Below are 21,462 nucleotides of genomic sequence, written 5' to 3'. Positions count from 1 at the left end.
TTATAGGGACCTAATTTATAATTGAGAAGAACTATAAGGACTTGTTGATTAATTTCCCTAAAAACAAAAAACAAAATGCAGCATAATTGACTATATTGATAAAAGTTAAATTTATTTGAAGGCTAACTTGTTCTCATTTAGATATATATACATGTAAAATCATCAATGTACATTACAAATTAGATTAATTTGAGATTCAATTTGTGTTTAAAATCTTAAAGGGTTAATATGATAATTTAAGAAAAAGTAAGGGGATCAAATTAATAAAACTCAAACTTTAGGAACTAGATCACTAACTAAGGGAAACTTGAGAGATTGAAAGTTTAGGGTTTAATGGCAAACTTGTTTTTAAACTATAAGTCAATGAATATTTAGGATTCTAAACTCATTTTTGATACATCATTCTCCTTCAATTTTTGAAAAATATGTAATGTGGTTTCTACTATTAACAAATGTTAACTTTAATTGTTAGTAATATAATGTGAAAGTAGGATCATGCTAGTTTAGGATAGAACTTGGAACACAAACAAGAATGAACACAAACAAAGGAAAAATAAAAAATAAATGGGTAATGATCATATAACTAAAATAGCTGTCTTTAGTAATCTTAGCCTTTGAAAACATAACAAGAATTGAGCACACTCTTGATAATATATATATTCATTTTAAGATTTTTACAAACAAGCACAGCTTACAATAGAGTTTTAATTTATCAAATTCAAGAGAAAGTTCTCATTCATAAATTTCTTAAAAATATGTAAGATGGTGATGTCATTTATTTTAACTCCTTAAAAAAATAAATACTCATAAAGATCACTTTGAACCTTAATGATCTTCAAGTACCAAAGACCATAAGCTGAAAAGTGCAAATGAAATTTAAGAGAAAATGGTGCATTTTTCCAGATTATTCCATTAAGTTACAAAAATCATAACTAATTCAAATAAAATCATATTAAGATAATTTAAGTCTCTAAATTAAGCTTAGAAAGTCCTTTTGAAAGGAACAACAAATCATAACTTCAGATGTTGACCAATATTTATTGAGGAATTTTCATTCCTCACCTATTCAGTTACGTCCTGGATTTTTTCCAGATTTTAAACCTCATCTTGTGAAAATAATTCTCGTGATATACAATTCCAATTTTAAAGGATCAAGACTTATTTAAAGCTCAAAATGTCATCTATAAGTGACCCAAAATTCAAAGAAATAAATACCTTCACTAATCTTGGTACCTTGGATAAGTACTTTACTAATTATTTTTAAATTTTTAAATTGATCAAAACATCATTACCACATCACCAGGTGGACCAATGGCACGGCATCACTGCCTCACAACCATGCCACTGCCACCTCACCGCTATGTCATTTGTCACTGTCATATCAACTATTATTACATTCAATTATGTCTTGGTCAGGCTTGAACTCACACCTTTAATGTCTTTATATCTACCTTATTGCCAATTGAGCTAAAAAATATCTTCAATCTTAATTGATAAATTAAATATATAATATTTAACCACACACACATATATTAATAAATATATTATTTAAATTTACTTATTTATTTATTAATATGGTAAAATTAATTTTTATACAATAATTATTTATATTATATTATATTTTTAAAAATTATTTTTGATAATAAATTTAATATTAAATTGAAAAAATATATCATTATATATTACATTATAATTTTTATCTATATAATAAACAATTTTTAAATTTTTATTTAATAATATTTTTTATTTTTATTTTTATTTTAAATAAGAAGATTAAGTATGCAATTTAAATTATTATTAATAATATAAAAATAATTTAAAATAGTAAAATATTTTAAATTTCTAATTTTTAAATTATTTATTGATAGCATAATAAATTATTAAATAAATTATATATAAATATATATTATAAATAATAAAATAAAATTAAAAATAATTTGTGATAGAATTAGCGACAGAATTATGATAGAAAATTTTGTGATGGAATTTGCTATAGAAAATTCATGATGGATTAGCGATGAAATATATTCCATCATAAAATCAGAATAGCTTATCTTTGTTTAGTGATGAAAAAATTGTGTTACTCTTCCGTTACTAATTAGCAATAAAATTGCAATTTTTGTTACTAATTCATCACTAATAAATTAGTGATGATTTTTTACCGATAAAAATATTTCATTACTAATTTGCTTAGCAACGAAATTTTTACTTATTACTGACAGAATTTTCCATTGCTAATAAATTGTTTTTTATAATGATATTTACAAATTATTTTTATAGTTATAACTCATAATGAAATCATGAAACTATATATATATATATATATATATATCTCTATTACAATTCCTAAAATATACCAAAATATAGTTCAAAAGTAAGGTAAAGAAAATAAAATTTTTATTGGTCTTTCGTCTTGCCTTAGTTTTTAAATGAACCTACATCTATGATTTGTGATGTAAAGAGAAGAGTGAGATTTTCAAAAATCTCATTAGCATTAATCTATTTCAAACTTCTTGCGACAATGATCAACTCATTCAAAATAAATAAACTTACATCATAAATTATAAAAATTCATAAAGTATAAACATACAATGGCCAAAGTTTCATAAAAGCAAGTAAACATCTAAATCAATCATTAAGTGTATCAAACAATGCTATCACAATATTTTCTACAAACTCATGGTATCAAAATTCAATAGCATTCAGTGTCAACCAAACAATGCTATCACAAAATTAAAAAAAAAAAAGAAGAAGCTACTTTTGATTAAGATACTTTTTTATCCCAACTTTTTTTGTAATTGATCTCTTTTGGGCTTTCCACAAATGTCAAAGCCTTAAAAAAATTATCTAATCACTACAATATCATTTCTCACAATCCAAGATAAATTCATAATTTCATACATGCAAAATAAATTTTTCAAGATTTGTTGTACTGTCATGGTCAAAAAATTCCATTCCATTAATATTTTCTTCTCCACTTTAACAGTTAGTCCCCCCCCCCCCCTCTTTGACGACATCTTCTCCCAGGGAAAACATGCTACCCTCCCTCAGAGATAATATTAACGAAATAACAGGGGGAAAATTACAATTCCATACTCCGAACTAGTCTCGGTGAAAAGCTACTCCATGACCTAAATGAACTTTTTGTATAAAACTTCTCCATTTAACAATTAGAAATAGCAACCGAGACTCCCCCTTTTCAGCAAAATATTAACAAACTAACAGGGGGAAAATTACAACTAATTTTCTTATTCCTAATCTTGAGTGGTTATTAACTTGGTACCTTCCAGTCATTATTTCTATCTCAAAAATACCCATTCATGAGCTTGAGAATAAAATTTACGAACAATGCTTTTGAATTCACATTTCATCTTCTAGAACTCATATCCATCCGAAATTCATAAATATATACTTACCTCACTCCAAACTTCCCAAATTTTTGAGTTCTTAGGCTTTCTATCTCTAAGTTCTTCTCCAACCTTGGAATCTCAAAAAACTAGTAAGTTCAAATGAAAGCCCAGGTTGAGTGAGTCCAGATTGTGTATTTGCCTGTGGATTTTGAGCTAGAATGGTGGTACATGATTGGGTTAAAGTCTCTCTCTCACACACTCTCTCTCTCTCTCAAACTCTATGGAAGCTGAAGTGCCTGTTTGGATTCATCCATTTAATCAATTATTGGAAGGAAAACTATGGTTTGAGTAAAAAGTACACAAACACCCATTTTATCCACAATTGATTATTTGGATGTTAATTGCGTTTTGGATGAAGCTGTGCAAAGTAGCTTTAATTTTCAATTTCAGTTCCTCTGGTTCTCCCATTTATTATGTGACAGAGGTATTTACTGGCCCAATTATATCTAATGTACCCTTCTTAATTTCACATATATCATGGTATGCTCTTCTCAGTCACCTTTTTAGCACCTTTTTAGCGTCCTCTTTAGGTGAAAAATGGAGTGTTCGGCCCACACGCGTGAAAATCTTACCTGGAAATTATGGCTCCAATTTCTGTGTATATCGCCCCATCCCTGATTTCTATTTTTTTTTAATTATACTCATTTAAGTTATACTATTTCTTTATATATCTATTTCATTTAGGTTTTATATTAAATTATTAATATTAATATATAATATATTATAATTTATATTTATATAATTAATTATGTATATAAGTTAAATAATATATTTTACTTGTTAAATAAAGATGAACAAATTTAATAATATTATTTACAATTTTATTAATATTTCAATTTTTAAAAGCATTGTCCTTCATGGTAATTTATACATCTAAAATTAATTTTAAATAAATCATTTAAACATCTTCAATTCTATCAAAATTAATTTAAAAAAAATAATTTCCAAATAGATCACATTATAACATGATCAATTATAATAAAAATTAAATATATTAATTAATTTTTTATAATTAATTATTTTTAAATAAAATCCAAACGGAATCGAAGACGTTTTCTCTCTCTTACAATTCACGATGTGCATCCGAAAACGAGGAAGGAATGGAGTAAATGTTGCTCAATAAACCTCATTTGTAATCCATGTGTTCATCTGAGTTGACTCTATTCTACATTGCCCACATTCAAATAACAAAAATATAAGCCCAACCCATCAAATCTTACCCATTCTTCTATCAGCAAGTCTTGCATCTGGTGCGTTCAATTTGGGCTTGTTCATTTTAATATTGTGGAATCTCTTGGTGGAAAGAAAATGATATTTTCAAAAGTCCCTTATATTCTAAGTCTTATAATTAATTCTTTTGGGTATTTTCTAATCACTAATATTAACATAATTCTTATAAATATTTATTTCCTTTATATTCCAATTTTCTTCTTGTCTTGAATCTATTTTGACTCCCAATTATTATTTTGTAATTATTTGGAAGAATTACATTTTTTTTGTCCAAAAATAATCCTTATTTATTATTCAATCTCTTATGAATATCTTCGTTCAATGATTAATTATAATATTCCAAAAATCATTTCTCATATCCATCCATCTTTAACTGATATCACTTTTTAACTCTTTATCCCTAAAATTCTCCATCAATTAGCATACAAAAAGCTGGACATGACATTTCTTCCCTCTAAAAGTAATTTCATCCTTGAAATTTTTAAACACACCTTATTTATATAGCTCTAGATATCTCCCCTTCATATGATCTTCAGTTCCCATGTCACCTCATTAGGTGATAAACCTTTCTAGACTACTTTAACCAGGGGAATGCTTTTGCTCATGAGTTGTTTAATCTTATAAGTGATGATCCGATCTAGTCTAACTTCATAAGATAAATTATCTTATAATGTTATATTTTCATATTCTATAACTTGTGCTGGGGCTTACAGCGGTGTGATCTTGATGAAGATTGGGTTGTTAAGCCAAGGGGACGAAATGGGAGTCTAGCAATCTGGTGGTGTAATGCGATTACTGTTAATATCCTTCCGTTCTCACCGAATGTTATACACACAAGTCTTTCCTCATACTTATCACAATATGCTTCTTTCATATATGGCCCCCTGGTGGTTTAGAGGCAAGTTATAGAGATTTCCTATAGAACTAGTGGTCCTTGGTTAATGCCTTGGGGACTTCAATGATATTATATCTCAAAGGGAGAAGCAAGGGGCAAGGCTGAATGCTATTAGTAAGATGTTGAATTTCCAAAATTTCATAGCCGATTGTTCCCTTTCTTATTGGTTTCAACGGGTCTAGATTCACATGGTGTAGTGGGAGACAGGATGGTGATGCGGTGAGAGAAAGAATAGACCGTGCTATGGGAAATGATCTTCTACGTGAAATGTTCCCCAAACTTCAGATTTTCCTCATTGATCCAATGGGCTTAGACCATTATCTGGTTTTAATGGACCTAAACTTTAAGGCTGGTAAAACTCCTTGTACTTTTAAATTTGAAGAACTTTAGACCACCCATCCATAATTTTTTCAAGTTATTCATGAGAGTTGGGGCCCTAGTGAAATTCAAAATCCCTGTATCATTGATGATTTTCTATCCAGACTACAGGTATGCAAGAGCTCTCTTTCTAAATGGAGCTCAAGAGTTTTCCCTACTAGTAAGAAGCTCATGGATCACATTAGGGTACAGTTGGCAGAGTGTAAACAAGGAGTGCTTACAGCAAACAAAGTCAAAATAGTAAATGAATTATTTGCTCATATTAAGACCCTTGTGGATGGAGAAGAGTTGTATTGGAGGCAGCGCTCAAGAGTATCTTGGTTAAAATCTAGAGATTGAAACTCAAAATTTTTCCACCACCATAACAAGGAGACACAGGAATAGTATATTGAAGAATAGAAATGGGTAGGGACACTGGCTAGATGACATTGCAGATATTGCTTCCACTTTCTCTAATGTTTGTGAGAACCTTTTTACTGCCTTTAAACCTTGCCTGTTTGATAAGGTTCTGAGCTGTCTAGATTGTAGAATTGATGATAGTACGAATGAGAAGCTTTTACTTCCAATAATCAAAGAGGAGGTTCGAGCAGCAACTTTCAGCCTCGGTGCATTTAAAGCACCTAGTCCTGATGGATTTTCAAGTAAATTGTATCACATTTCATGGCTGAAGCTGGGGGATGGTATTTTTCCAATAGTTAAGAATTTTTTTAGTGGTATTGAACTTGTGGATATATTGAATGATACAAATATGACTCTTATCCCTAAGGTGGATAAACCTAAATATGTTTCCCAGTTCCGACCTATAGGGTTACGTAATTTCTCTTACAAAATTATCTCAAAGATTTTGGCCACCCCTTTGAAACCAAACCTTAACAAGTGTGTTTTCCCTAATCAAGGAGCCTTTATACCTAGCAGACTTATTCATGATAATATCATAGTTGCTCATGAAGTTTATCAATATTTGAGAAGAAAGCATACAGGAAAGAAGTATGAATTTGAGCTTAAAATGGATATGAGTAAAGCTTATGATAGGATGGAATGGGATTTTCTGAGACATGTTTTGTTGAAGTTTGGTTTCTGTAGCAAGTGGGTTAATTTAATTATGAACTATGTGGAGTCAGTCCAACTGAATTTGTGTTTATTATGTAGCAAAGTGGCTTCAATTAGACCAGGAGGGGCTTCAATCAAGGGGATCCTTTGTCTCCTTATCTCTTCATCTTGGTTTCAGAAGTCCTCCCTAGCATGATTGTAAGGTTCCAAACGGAGAATTAGCTTAAAGGAAGTAAAATGAGCTTGCCTTGCCCAGATGCCACTCATAGTTTCTTTGCGAATGATGCTATTTTTTTCATGAATGCTGGTACTAAAAATTGTAGGATGCTAGCGAGAACAACTAAAGAGTACTGTGATGGCTCTAGTCAGACTACAAACCTGGATAAGTCTGTAGTCTTTTTCTCCTCCAATACACTCACTGTTGTTTGAGCATTTGTATGCGAGATTTTAGGGATTAGTGACTCTACTAATCCCTGAACTTACTTAGGTATTCCTAGTGTATGGAGAAAAACCAAATACCAAGCTCTAGCATATGTAAGAGAAAAAATGCTTAAGAAGGTGTAGGGATGGAGTAGACATTTTTTATCCCATGTAGGCCGTGAAGTCATGATTAAAGCTGCTATAAACGTTATGCCTGCCTCTCCAATGATGTGTTTCAAATTCCTAGAAAAGAATTCTAAGGATTTTGACAGTCTAATTTCAAATTTCTGGTAGAGAGGAGGTATTGAGGACAACAAACTTCACTAGATAGCTTGGAATGATCTTAAGAGGCCGAAATGCAAAGGAGGTATGTGCTTCAAGGGCTTTACTACCTCCAATGACTCTTTCTTTGCCAAAATTGCCTGGCAGTTAATAAACAATCTGGATGAAATATGGACTAGAGTACTTAAAGGTATGGCAGAAATTTTTTAGCAAATGATCTATGTTGGTGTATCGGTGATGGTATTTTTGTGCGAATTTGGAAAGACCAACGGATTCCTTCCTTATCTAGTCATAGGCTCCACATTGATGATGAGGAACTAAGAAAATCAAATTTAACTGTATTAGGTCTGAATGACAATAGACAATGGAACTTGACAGCAATTTCAAATTTAATTGATGAGGAGACCAGTTTTGCTATAAAGCTTATTCCTTTACCTTCGGCAGTGAAACTAGATAAATTGTTTTGGTCCCATGCGAGTAATGGTGATTACACTATGAAGTTCGGTTATTCAAAGTCCATAAGAGTCAAGTCACCTGTTCGAACAGCTATAGGCTCATCCTCAATAATTACTAACAGCACCTAGAAGTCCTTATGGTAGATTAATTCCGCACATCACATTAAGCACTTTTTTTATGGAGATGCCTCTCAAATGCTATTGCTACCAATGCTGCTTTGCATAAAAGACATAGAGGTCCCACTAATTAATGTCCAATTTGTGAAGCTGATTCTGAAACAATTGAACACTTGTTTTTCTGCTGCCTATGGACAAGATGTGTTTGGTTCGAGAGCGATCTGGAAATGAAGACTGGTATGATGAATATAACTAATTTTGGGAGTTGGTGGTCTCGCATTACCTCTTCCTCTAGTGCTCTCATTGATTTTGACCTTGCAACAGTATATTGGCTACTGTAGGAAGTGTAGAAAGCAAGGAATGATAAGGTGTTTAACCAGATTGAAGCCAATCCCACTAGTGTCATTGTGATATCTGATGATGCTGAGGAGACGTTATGGCAGAGGGATCAACGCTGGACCTACCCTTAGTGGATTTCTGAAAATCAATAGTGATAGAGCTTAAAATCAGAATGGTACTGGTGCGGCTATAGGCGTGATCTGTAGAGGGAATGCTGGAAACTTCATTTGGGGCTTTGTTGATAAAGTCAAAATCCATCTCGGCCTTCATGTTAAAGGCTCTAGCTTTAAAAAGAGCCCTTCTGTTAGCCAGAGATCTCACATATGAGAAGGTGATTTTCGAGTGTAATTGCCTCATGTTGGTTTCTTATGTTAAACAAGTCAATCATCAATGGAAAATGGCTTTGCAAAAGTATCATTGATGATTCCCTGGATCTAATGGCAACTCAAGCTAGGTTTTTTCTCTCCTTTGTACCATGCAAAGGCAATCATGCAGCTGATCTAGCTTTTAAGGGAGTAAGTCCGGTTGGATGGTTGGAGACACCATCACCTCTTTTGTCACTTGTGCTAGCTAAGGATGCTACGGTCCCTAATTTGTTTTCTATCCAAAGCATTGTATTTAAAATTAGACCGAACCAACCAATCAAACTGGTGAGCTAACCATCTATTTGGTCCAACTTTTTTATTTGAAGTGGCAATGATTGATCCGAGTTAATCCAGATGACCTAAGATTAATTCGGATCAACTCACCTTACTCCATAGGTCTGGTGGGTTTATATTTTTTTAAAATTCTGACTCCCAAATGACAACATTTTGGGGTTTAGAATAAAAAAATAAAAATTGAAAAGAAAATCTAGAAGCCCAAAAATTTCCCCAAGACAATGCCATTTTAGGTTTAGAAAAATAAAAATAAAATAGAGTTGGAAGCCCTAAGCCTAACCAACGGTGTCTGTGTCCTTGTTCATTCACTCATCTTCATCTTTGTTTCTCTATCCCTTGGCATCATTTTAGCAACTACTTCTCGACATTCTCGGACTCTTTATTTCAACAGCTTCTTTCTCGTTTGTCATGGGTCCATCGCCATGTCATGGTGGGTCTGCCGCTGTTATGAATTGTGCCCTTGTCCTCTTCACTTCCGTCATCTCCATGGTACTTGGTTTGCTCTCTCCATTGTTCCCTCTTACCTCTTCAATCTTCAAACATTGCTTTTCAACTTGGGGTGTGAATTTTGCAAAGCAGAGAAAAGATGGGCAGCAATGAAAGAGATGGTGTTCCTTACACTATTTAACTCTTCTTTTCAGGCATGATGACCTAGGCATAGATGAGTGGAAATAGACTTTTTTTTTTTGGCCAAAACACAAGTTAATTTTATTAATCAACAAAAATAATAATAATAAATATGCTAATAACTTGAAATTGATTGGAAGTCTAAATTTTTAAAAATACAACGTCATAAAATATTGCAATAGCTATGGACATAAACTTATAAACTATCCTTTTCGTCATGTTCGCAATTGTGCGTTAGTGCGTGTGTGTAATACAAGTGTGTGTGTTAACAAGAGAATCACATTTAGCCTTCTTTTAAAAAAAATTATTATAAATAAAGACCAACAACAAGTCCTATTTAAAAAAATAATAATGTTTTTATTTTGACAATAATTTATTTAGCATTGGTCTTCATCTGTAATTAGTTCTCTTAAGAGGAGATTGGCTGTAATTTTCTCTACTTTATATATTTTTACCTTAATATTGTTAATATTTGACATTTATTTATTATTTATATTTTTTCATGTAACATAATTTAAAATATCTTAATTTTATTATAAAGGTGAATAATATTTGAAATATTGTTGTGTTTTTTTATTATTAAAATTATTACTATATGTTAAATGAGATATTAATATAGATAAATATATTAAGAATTAATGTGTTTTATTTTAATTATATTATTTTATTATGATGATTTTGACTCCCAATTAAAGTGTTGACCTCTAACTCTCCTGACCTTAATTAATTTAATGATGGATCTGATTCAGTACCTTGATCCAGAGCAAAACTGTGCCTTGGTGCGATGGGACAGGCTGATTCGTTTCTCGTTTATGCTGATTTGCTTTCTCTTTAGTTTTGCTGCTTTTTCTTTAGTTTTGTCGTTTCCTTGCTTGTACTGCTACTGTGGTGGCTTTTGCCGTTTTCTATGTCTGAATAGAAGTACTTTTGGCCAATTAAAAAAAAAATCTCTTTCATAAACATTGTTTTCTAAATAAAATATATGAACGCCTATACTGCCCCTTAAAAGTTAAAGCAATGAAACATCTCTTGGACTCTGATTCGTCAAAGTCTAACAAGCCAGCATAGCATACATGGAAGGAAGCTTCAGGTAAGTCACAAGTATTTTAGGCAAACCCATTATTTTCACGAGAAATTTAACTCATTCCGTATAAATTGAATTCATAGTGTGGAATTTGGCAGTTTCACACAATATTTTAAAGCATCAGACGAAACTTAATACAACTTTTTCTATCATCTGTTTGTTAATAAGTGTTTTAAACATTAATCACACAATTGGTCCTGGTCATTGTGCTTCTAAATTGATGGAGCTCAATTTTCATATTTTCACATTGAAGCAAACATATAGAGCCAATTCAACCACTTTTGTCTTTAACTGCAATCTCCATTCTTGGGAAGCACAATGAGCACAAGGATCTTGGCTCAAATATATATATATATATATATTATTTATATATATATAGGAGAATTACTTCTAAGGGGCCAATTGTTTAAAGTTTAAAAGTTAAATAATTTTTAGATAGTTTAAACATTTTATAAAATAAATATTTATTTTATAGTGATTTTATAAAAGCAAACTATATTTATATTTAGTTACAGTAAAAAAAGTTATTATTATTTATTTATTTTTATATTTTTACAGTATCGACATGGATTTCTGACTTATAAGAATAATTTATTATTAAAATATTTTAAATTTTATGAAATCTTCACGTATCTCAATATTGTTATAACATTCTTTCCACATCATATTATTTTAAAAAGCTATTCAAAATAATTTGTCCAAATAATCACAAACATGCTCTCTTTTTTCTATTCCAATTATTTTTAAAAATTTAAACAAATATCATAAAAATTCATGAAATAACTTTTTTCAAAAAAGTAAGTAATTTTTTTCTTAAGAAAATCTAAAACTAACTAGATTTAAAAAATTTCATTGACAACTTACACAATTGTCAACTTTTTTTGATAGGTAAACATCAATTTTTTTAATACATCTAAAAGTTTTAAATTTACATTTTATTTTATATTTAATAAAATAAAAGGTTATAAAAATATAAAAAAATCAATAAATATGTTTATTAACAACTGAACAGTCTATATTTAATTTGGATTATTCAATTTTTAATATTAAAATTTTTTATAATTTATAAATTGACTATCTATATTTATTCTGAAAAATTTATATTTAAAATTTTTAAGTAACAATTTTTTTAATTTTTTTAAAATGTACTAGTTAATATTTTATCTTTATTTTTAATATTATATTTATTGAAATAAAAAATTATAAAAAAATTAATGTTCAACCTAGACCATCTAAAATACATTTAAATCACGGCATTAAAAGTTGAATCGAATCAGTTGAAATTAAAGGTCAAGTATTAGGGATATGATCGAAGTCAAATTAAAATTAAACCTATTATAATAAATAATATATATTTTTATTATATAATAAGTAATAAATATTTTGTTAAAAAATAATGAAAATGTATAAAATTTACATTATATAATTTTTTCCTACCTACCTATTTCTAGCCTGCATTCCTTTTACACTTTTTGCAATGTGTAGCAAACATCAATCACCTCAATTTTTTAATTTTCAATACGCATTGGTCTTCATCTGCTTCTCTCTTCATCTTTGCTTGAGAATTGGAAGAAGCTGTGCTAAAGAAAAGAAAGAGAACATCCATCTCTTCTCAAATTCACAACAGCAACGTCAAGCACCTGAGCAATGTTCATGGGGCATGAGCCTTGAAGGGTAAGGTGGACTTTAACAGACTTGACAGTGAAGGAAGGAGACAAGAGAAAATCAAGAACGGCGAGAATGAATCCAAAAGTAAGGTTCCTTTTTTTAAAAAAAAAAATAGGTGTCTGAAATTAAAAATGGTAACTCAAAAAAGAGAAAGAGATTTAGGGTTTCTACAATTTTTTTTTATTTTAAAATTTTTTTATATCCTATCCCTTAAAACCAAAGTTTTAAAAATTGAACCGGTCATTGAATCGGACGAGACACTGGTTCACAGTTTATTGGTCGAACCATGATCTAACCGGGGTTGAACTAGTTGACATTAAATTAATATATTTTTAATTTATGTATCATAATTAAATAAGAAATACATTTAAATATGTATTTTTTCAAAAGTATATTATAGATGCTTGGTAATATAATTTATTATTGATAACTACATAATTAATATTAATCATAAGTGAAGCTTTTCATTTAAATATCAAGAAAGATGTATTTTAATTTTAATTTATTTTTTATTTTTAAATTTTGTTCGGTTTTCTCATGAAAACTTGTTCGATTTTTATCCAGTTTTATCGGTTATTGACCGGTTTTATAATGACCGATTTTTATGGGTCAACCAAATCGGACCAAGAGCCGATTCCCGATTCAACCAGTTGAACCGATCAGTTCGATCTGATTTTTAAACCCTGCTTAAAACCATGTTGTTTTGGGGGGTCAAAATTTGATAAAAAAAATCAACCCACTTGATTTATAGGGTTGGGTGGATTGATATGAATTAACCTGAGTCAGACAAATTCACTTCATATTAGAAAATAGAATCGAACATACAGTCGGGTTATTGGGTTGTCAGTTTGGCTGACATGTTTGCTTTGGTTTTAAATGATAAATATAATGATCTAGATAGTCAATTTATAAAAATTATAAAATATTAAAATTAAATTAGACTATCCAAATTAAAATTGTATTATCCTAATTAATTATAAAATATTTGTTAGAAAAAAATTGTATTTTTTATTTTAATAAACATGAAATAAAAAATAAGAATAAAAATTAGAAGACTTTAAATTTGGACATGTGGATTAAACTTCAAATGATCCAAATCTCATCAAGATGTTCATTCTCTAATGAGTAGTGTGCAGATGAACTTGAACCATTGATCATGCCACTTTGGTCTCACATAGGGGTGAGCAAAACTGAATCGAAACCGAAAATCGAACTGAACCGAATTTTATTTATTTAATTTGGTCTATTTGATTTTTCGGTTCGATTCAGTTTTTTTATTTTAAATATTTCGATTCATCAGTTCGATTCGGTTAGTAAAATTTAAAATCAATGGATCGAACCGACCGAATTATATATAATTTATTAATTATAAATTATATTTAATTTATAAATTATTTTATTTTATTTTTATTTTTTATTTTAATAAAGAATAAAAAATAATAACATCACTTGAAACTCTATTTCGATCAGTAACTCTCATCAGTAGGTGTTGTGACTGGATTATGGTGTTACAACTGGATTATGGGACCATTATTTAATCATCGGTGTTTATTTGTGGTTGTTTGTTTGATTATCCATGCCTTTATAATATTTAGGCTTTATGTCATATGGGTGTAATTAAAATGGGCTCATATTGAAAAAAAAAATAAATAGAAAAAACGCTCAATTTTATAGTGTTGTTTGTTTTAATATTTAAAAAAATGGGCCCAATTTCAATAGCTCAATATGAAACAAAAAAACTAAATTAACCGACCAAATCGAATTATCAAGTTTTGTTTAGTCCTTGTTTGGTTTGATTGTTTTGTTTGCTTCGATTCAGTTTTCATTTTCAGTGTTATTCGATCGATCGATTTTGAATATTTTGAGATCAAACCGAACCGAACTGATCGATGCTCACCTTAACCTCAATGATATATTGAAATTTGAAACATGAGATTTGAATTTTGAAATGGATATGAAATTAGAAAAAAAAAAATTGTTTGATTTCATGAATTTAGTTTCATGTAAAGTTAAATTTAACCAAAAATGATTGAACTCGGTTTCATCAAGTGAACCATGAAAGCCATAGAATTTTACTAACAATTATGCCCCATTAATAAAAGTTTTAGACACATTTGCCCCTCCCATTTTCAGCGTCCTTGCTCTTCGACATCCCACCCCACTAGGCCACTACCATTTTCGACGGAACGGAACTGGTCTTCACATCGTCTCCGTCACCGTCACCCGCGAAGGGATCAGAGAGCTGGTCTTCCTAACATCCGTTGCTGGGCTTCCTCCGTCCTTTCCTGCCGTTGATTCGTTTCTCATCCTTCGCAAATAGCAATAAGGAATTACTGTGTGCTAAGTAACTCTCTCAACTTCTCTCTGTCTTGTTGTTGCCGTGCTCCTGCTCTTCGACTCTCCAATGGCCATACTCTATCATTCTGTACTTGTAAGTTCCACATTTCTTCTTATGCTCTCTGTCTCTCTCTGTGCCCTCACAGTTTTGCGCTTTGATTCATCTAAATTTAGTTTTGAGTGGTTAGTCGTTCTCGCCTAGAAATCGTCTCTGCACATGGTCATTATCGCCCCGCCAGTGAGATTTGCAGACATTGTGGAAATTCTGAGATCGCAATTCTAAGACCTTTTAAAGGATCGATGAATTAGATGGGGAAAATGATGAGAGAACTAAGAAGATGACCGGTTTTGAGAGAAACCCTCGGGGGTTCAAAGAGGGAGAGTAAAGAGAGGGAGATTTGGGTTGAAGCAGATCTGGGTTGGATGTGGAACAAATTTTTTGGATGAGAGTATTCTAGTATTTTCAAATTTTTAACATTGATTCCCCTATAATCTACCAAACATATTTTTAAATCTCATGTTTATATTCATTTCCGTTAAAATTCATTTCCCACGTACCAACTGGGCATTAGTCGTTTTTTAGTCTTCGGGTGGACTTGGGACTAACTTAACGTGTTACATGGGACTTACAAGTAAGTTTCCCAATACATATATACATGTGCAGTTGTTCACACTCATACTGTAATCACTTCTTTAAACTGCAATCTTGTCTGCCTATGGATTCATGGGACGAGACAATGAAGAGAGCGAAGGGGAAGTTTATGTTTTCTGCCATAATACTCCTTCGCTGTCTTTTGCTTTGTGTAGCTTGACGCCATAACCAAGGACAAACCCATTAGAGATGGTCAGCTTCTGACTTCTAAAGAAGAAAAGTTTGCTCTTGGTTTCTTCACTCCAGGTAATAAATCTAACTATCGTTATGTGGGAATTTGGTATCATAATTTCCCAACGCAAACTGTTGTTTGGGTTGCCAACAGAGACAATCCAATCACTGACAAATCTGGAGTTCTCTCCATCGACTCAAATGGAAACCTAGTTCTCCATCAAAATTCCTCAAACTTACCCATATGGTCCACAAACGTTTCTGTCTCTGTCTTCCCAAATAATAAACCCATTGTCGCTCAACTCTCAGATTTGGGTAACCTTGTTTTGATTCAAAATGATGAATCTAAAACTCTTCTCTGGGAGAGCTTTGATCATCCCACTGATACACTCCTTCCATATGCCAAACTAGGAGTTAACAAAATAACTGGTCAAAGCTGGTTCTTGCAATCATGGAAGAATGAAGAAGATCCTGGAACTGGAAGCTTCTCAGTTAGATTCAGTACCAGGGGAAAATCTCAGGTTTTCTTGTATAAGAATAACTTTCCTTTATGGCGAGCTGGACCCTCCAATGGAGAAATATTAGTTGGGATCCCATCTTTGAAACGAGCCATGCCAAACATTTTGAACGTGTCTGTTCCTGATAATGATGATGAAGTAGGATACATGTACAATGCTATTTCTAAGACCAATATCTTCAGATTAGTAGTTCTTCCATCAGGATTAGCACAACTATTCAAGTGGGATGATAGTTTAAATGAATGGACACGCCAATGGTCTGCACCAGAATTGAATTGTGACTACTATGAATCTTGCGGATCCAACAGTAAGTGTGATCCTCAAAACCAGTCAAACTTTAGGTGTTCATGCTTGCCTGGGTATGAACTGAAAAATCCAACGGATTGGAATCAAAACAATGTTGTAACAGAGGGGTGTGTGAGGAAGAAAGGATCACTATCCATGTGTGGGAATAATGGAGAAGGATTTGTGATGGTAAGAAAGGTCAAGATTCCTGAAACATCTATAGCTAATTGTAAAATGGGTTTGAATATGGAGGAATGTGAAGGAGCATGCTTGAGAAACTGTTCTTGCACTGCTTATGCAGCTACAGATATGAGAAATGGATTAGGATGTGGGTGCTTAACATGGCATGGTGCTCTAATGGACACACAGGTATTGAGTGAGGGAGGCCAATATTTTATGTCCGTGTTGATGCTATTGAATTAGGTAACCATATTATTCCATTTTTTTTCTTTTAATATTTTTAGGTTGAAAGGTCCTCTAACTTTTTCTACAGTTTCAGTTTGATCCCTTAATTTTATAAAATATATTTTCAATCTTTTAACATTGATTCTGTTAGTTTCAAAAAATTATTTTTTGTGCTAATCATTATTATTTTAGAAAATATTATGTTAACATTTGATAATATTTTTTCCATATTTAAATTATGAATTTTTTGTTGATGAAACTAGCAGTGTTTGGGTTATAGAACGGAAAAGACACTTTATAAGATTAAGAAATTAAAATAAAATCTTATATAAAGTTAAAGGAATAAAAATGTACTTTAGCCAGTTTTTTTATTACACATGGGTGTCCTCCTGTTGGAGGCAATATACTGTTTAAAACACGCTTGGGCACTAAATATGGACATTTTTCTCTCAGTGGAGATTTAAAACTTAGTTCATCATGGTATAAAGGACTAACCTTTTTTCCATGAGATCCAGCCTGTTGGTCTTTTCTTGTAATTTCTTGGTGAATGCTTTACTCTATTTTCAAAGTTGCGTTGGTTTTTAAGATTTTTCCCCCCTGCTTTTTCTCAGCAAAATACGCCAGGAAGGCAAAAGGAATGCTTGCTATGGCTAGGATGGTGGGAATTACAGCAGCTTCTATCACTTTCATTGTTCTTCTTGTTGCCATCATTGTGTATTGGTTTCAGAAGAATAAAAGAGGTGCGTTATTCCTTTCATGTCATGAATTAAAGATAAGAAGTAGAATGTGTGATAATTATAAATTAGTTTAGTGGAGTTAATAGACAACTTAATTCGTTTTTGTGTTTATCTTAAAACTGAATATTAATTCGTATTCTTGTGGGGGATAGGTTAATGATTTTTAATGAATTTCACCAAATCCATTTTTTGTGATTTAAATTGTTGTTGCATGAAAAAAAAAAACAAAGAAAATTATATTTTGCTTTGTGAAATTCATTATATTAATTCTAAATGATTTTGTGATAAAAGATATAGTAAGTTAAAAAAAAAAATGATTCCTCTCTATAAAATCGTTGTTGTTGTTCTAAACATTTTGTCTCTCTATCAATACTTTTTGTTTAAAATTTCTTAAAGATCAATATTGCTTCATGCCTTTTTATTGGCTAATTATAGATAAAATAACAGAGCAACAACTAAAGATGGATTCCGAAGAGGAGCAAGCTGTAAATAGTGCACAGCTAGCCTTGTCATTTTTCAGCATCAAAATCATAATGACTGCTACAAATAAATTCTCAAATGAGAATAAGTTAGGTGAAGGTGGGTTTGGTTGTGTATACAAGGTAAGTGAATTAATGCTTATAATTAATCCCATTTTTGCAAGTTTCTATAATCTTATTATCATTTTATATATTTTTATGAAGGTAATAATATTTATGATGTTACACTACTATTGATTGGATTATTAATTGCACCAATTAGAATAATTTAAATTTTCATATTTTAGGGCTTGTTAGTGGATGGACAAGAAATAGCAGTGAAGAGATTATCTAAAGGTCATGGACAAGGGATTCAAGAATTCAAGAATGAAATTAAACTAATTGCAAAATTACAGCACAGAAACCTTGTGAAGTTGCTTGGGTATTGCATTCACAAAGAAGAAAGGATGTTAATTTATGAGCATTTGCCCAACAAAAGCTTGGACTTCTGCCTTTTTGGTGAGCCTTTAATTCTCTCTCTTTGTCTAATCTAGTGTACATGTATTGCTTTCAAGAATTGGAGACCTTAAATTCAACTTGTGGTTAATTTTATCTGTCAACTTTAAAAATCCCCACTCCTTTTACCCTGCCATTTTCTTTTTCGCTTGTTGGTGTTTGTCGGCCCCCATAATTATTTTTTTAATATTTACTCTTCTCCCTCCATCTCCTTCTCTCCTCCCCCACTCTCTCGCAACCTCCCTCTCCTCTGATTTCTCGAGCCAGTGCAATGTCGATGGCCTCCCATACTTCAGCTACAAGACCATCCTTAGCGGCCTCCCTCCCTTTGAAGCCGAACAGCACATCCCCTCTCTCTACAATTCCACTAGCACCACTTGCTTTGACCCCTTCTCCAGGGTTCTGTGTCGCCTTCAGATCTCAGCCTCAACTGGCCATGTCCCCCTGGTCACTTGTGTTGTCTCCAATGGGTTCATGACCTTTTCTGTCAAAGCTACCAATGTTCGAGTTGTTCATGGTTCAGGACGAGGGAGGGAGAGAGGGGAGGGAGAGAAAGTGGAGAGGGAGAAGAAAAAGGAAGTTGTTGCTAGAGTCTGGGAGACAGAAAGCAAGTGTAATTCCAATGGGCAAACTAGAGCCAAAGAACAAAAGATGACAAAAGAAGTTAACAAGGTGAGACTAAGGACGTAGGTGAAGCTTCTTGTTGGTGAGTCTTCATTGTCACGATAATGATCGGAAGGAATGAGAGTTGGCGAAAGGTCATGAGGGAGATGTGATGGAACCTGCATGGATTGGATCTACGTCTAGATTAGGTGAGGCATAATAGAAGTTGCTGACGGATAATGAAGGGTAGAGGGAGAAGAAGAAGAGTGGAAATTGCAAAAGCATCAACCACTCAGACAAGAGAACGAGACAGATGGGGGAGAGAGAGAAGGAATAAAAGGTGGGGGGGAGAGGAGAGAGTCCGGAAGAGAGGAGAGAGTCGGGAAGAGGGGTATGTTTTAATATTATAAAAAATATAAAAATAATGGGACTCATTAAAAATATTAAAAAAAATGTGGGACTCACATAACGATAGAATTGGGAGAGTTAATGCCAGGGGTACAGAGCGATGTTTTTTTCAGGCGGAGATATAAATTATCCATAATTAAGTTTAAAGTCATTTAAAACTTTTCGTGTGCATTTCAGGGGCATTTCTGACCTTTAACCCAATTATAAATATATATGCTTTAACTAAATTAAGTAAATCAACACATTTTATGTAAGAATTTGTTGATATATGAAATTTGAGGTAGACATATGGTTTTTCAGATATTATTGTCAAATTAAGCAAATGCTATGTGACAACAATTTATAAGATGTCTCAAAACTAATAGTGCTTCAGGTGTATTAGACACTAATTAAAGCCTATATATTAGCTTTGCTTGTTTAGTTATGTTTCTAAACAACTTGATAATATATTCCACACTCAAAAATATGATATATATTTAAAAAAAGGTTAGACATTTTTCATTCATCACAAAAAAGATGAATTATACTGCTCAATATCGCTTAACATATTATAGTTTGTTGTAAATTTTATTTAATATATGAATATATTGAATTTGTTAGCTTGAATTTCTATGGTATCTCAATAATTAATTACATGTGCGTGTTTGGCATTGCTAGATTAACTTTTCTCAATTTTCAATGGTACTTAAAGGTAAAGCTTTTGTGGTTTCAATTGCAGATATGAATCATAGATCAAGATTAGATTGGAATGCACGATTTCACGATTTCATATTATTTTCGGAATTGCTCGCGGTGTTCTTTATCTTCATCAAGATTCGAGGCTAAAAATAATTCATAGAGACCTTAAAGCTAGCAATATTCTCTTAGATGTTGCAATGCATCCTAAAATTTTAGATTTTGGCATGGCTAAAATATTGGAGAGGATCAAATCTAAGCAAGAAAAAGACGAGTTGTTGGGACCTAGTAAGAACATTACTATTTTACATCTTCTTAAATTAAGAATTATTTATTTATTTATTTATACAAAAAAAATAATTATTTATGCCACAATGTTTGGATTATTGCAGTGATTATATGTCCCTGAATATGCAATGGAAGGACAATATTCAACAAAATTTGATGTCTTTAGCTTTGGTATCATATTGTTAGAGATTATTAGTAGCAAGAGAAACACAGATCGTGACAAAGGAGGGTATCCCTAAACTTAATTGGACATGTAAGACCAAAAATCATTATAAGGGTATGAAATATAAACCGAATGATTTGGTTATTTTTCATATTCCTTCATATTTAACCTTAACCCTTTATTTGGATGCAGTGAAAAATAGAGAAGGAAAAACTAGGAGGAAGAAACTTCCAAAAATAGTAATTTTTAATTGGAAAAATGTATCTGCCAGCCGTTGTAATTTTTTTCAATTTTGAATTAGGTTATCATAATTTATTTTGATTTAATTGAACCTTTATATTTTAATCCATTCAATGTTTTAATCCCTCAAGGTTAAAATTTCTAAATTTTTCCTTTTAAAAGCAAAAATTAAGAACTTTTATATTTTATTAAAAGTTATATAAATTTACAATTAATTACATAATAATCATAATTCAAGATTTATATAATTAGGTTATCTTTTAAATAATTTATATAGATATATAATTTTCATAAAAAATGTATGTCGTGTATTAAATGAAATTTTCTTTTTTCCACTTTAGCTTGAAGTATTAAATCAAATTTTCTACAGGCTCTAAAAGTATTTTTGTTTT

The 21,462-nt window shown here is 31.4% G+C and overlaps 1 pseudogene; it reads left to right on the top strand.

The window, feature by feature from the left end:
- Positions 1-14,718: 14,718 nt before the first annotated feature.
- On the top strand, positions 14,719-21,176 carry LOC129297627 (G-type lectin S-receptor-like serine/threonine-protein kinase At1g11410; annotated as a pseudogene).
- The last annotated feature ends 286 nt before the right edge of the window (positions 21,177-21,462 follow it).

This window comes from Prosopis cineraria, unplaced genomic scaffold (genome assembly GCF_029017545.1).
Source record: "Prosopis cineraria cultivar Desert tree isolate PC_DT_omini unplaced genomic scaffold, ASM2901754v1 PC572, whole genome shotgun sequence".
Classification (NCBI taxonomy): domain Eukaryota; kingdom Viridiplantae; phylum Streptophyta; class Magnoliopsida; order Fabales; family Fabaceae; genus Prosopis; species Prosopis cineraria.
Note: the sequence above shows the minus strand (reverse complement) of the source record. Positions and strands in the feature narration are given on the sequence as shown.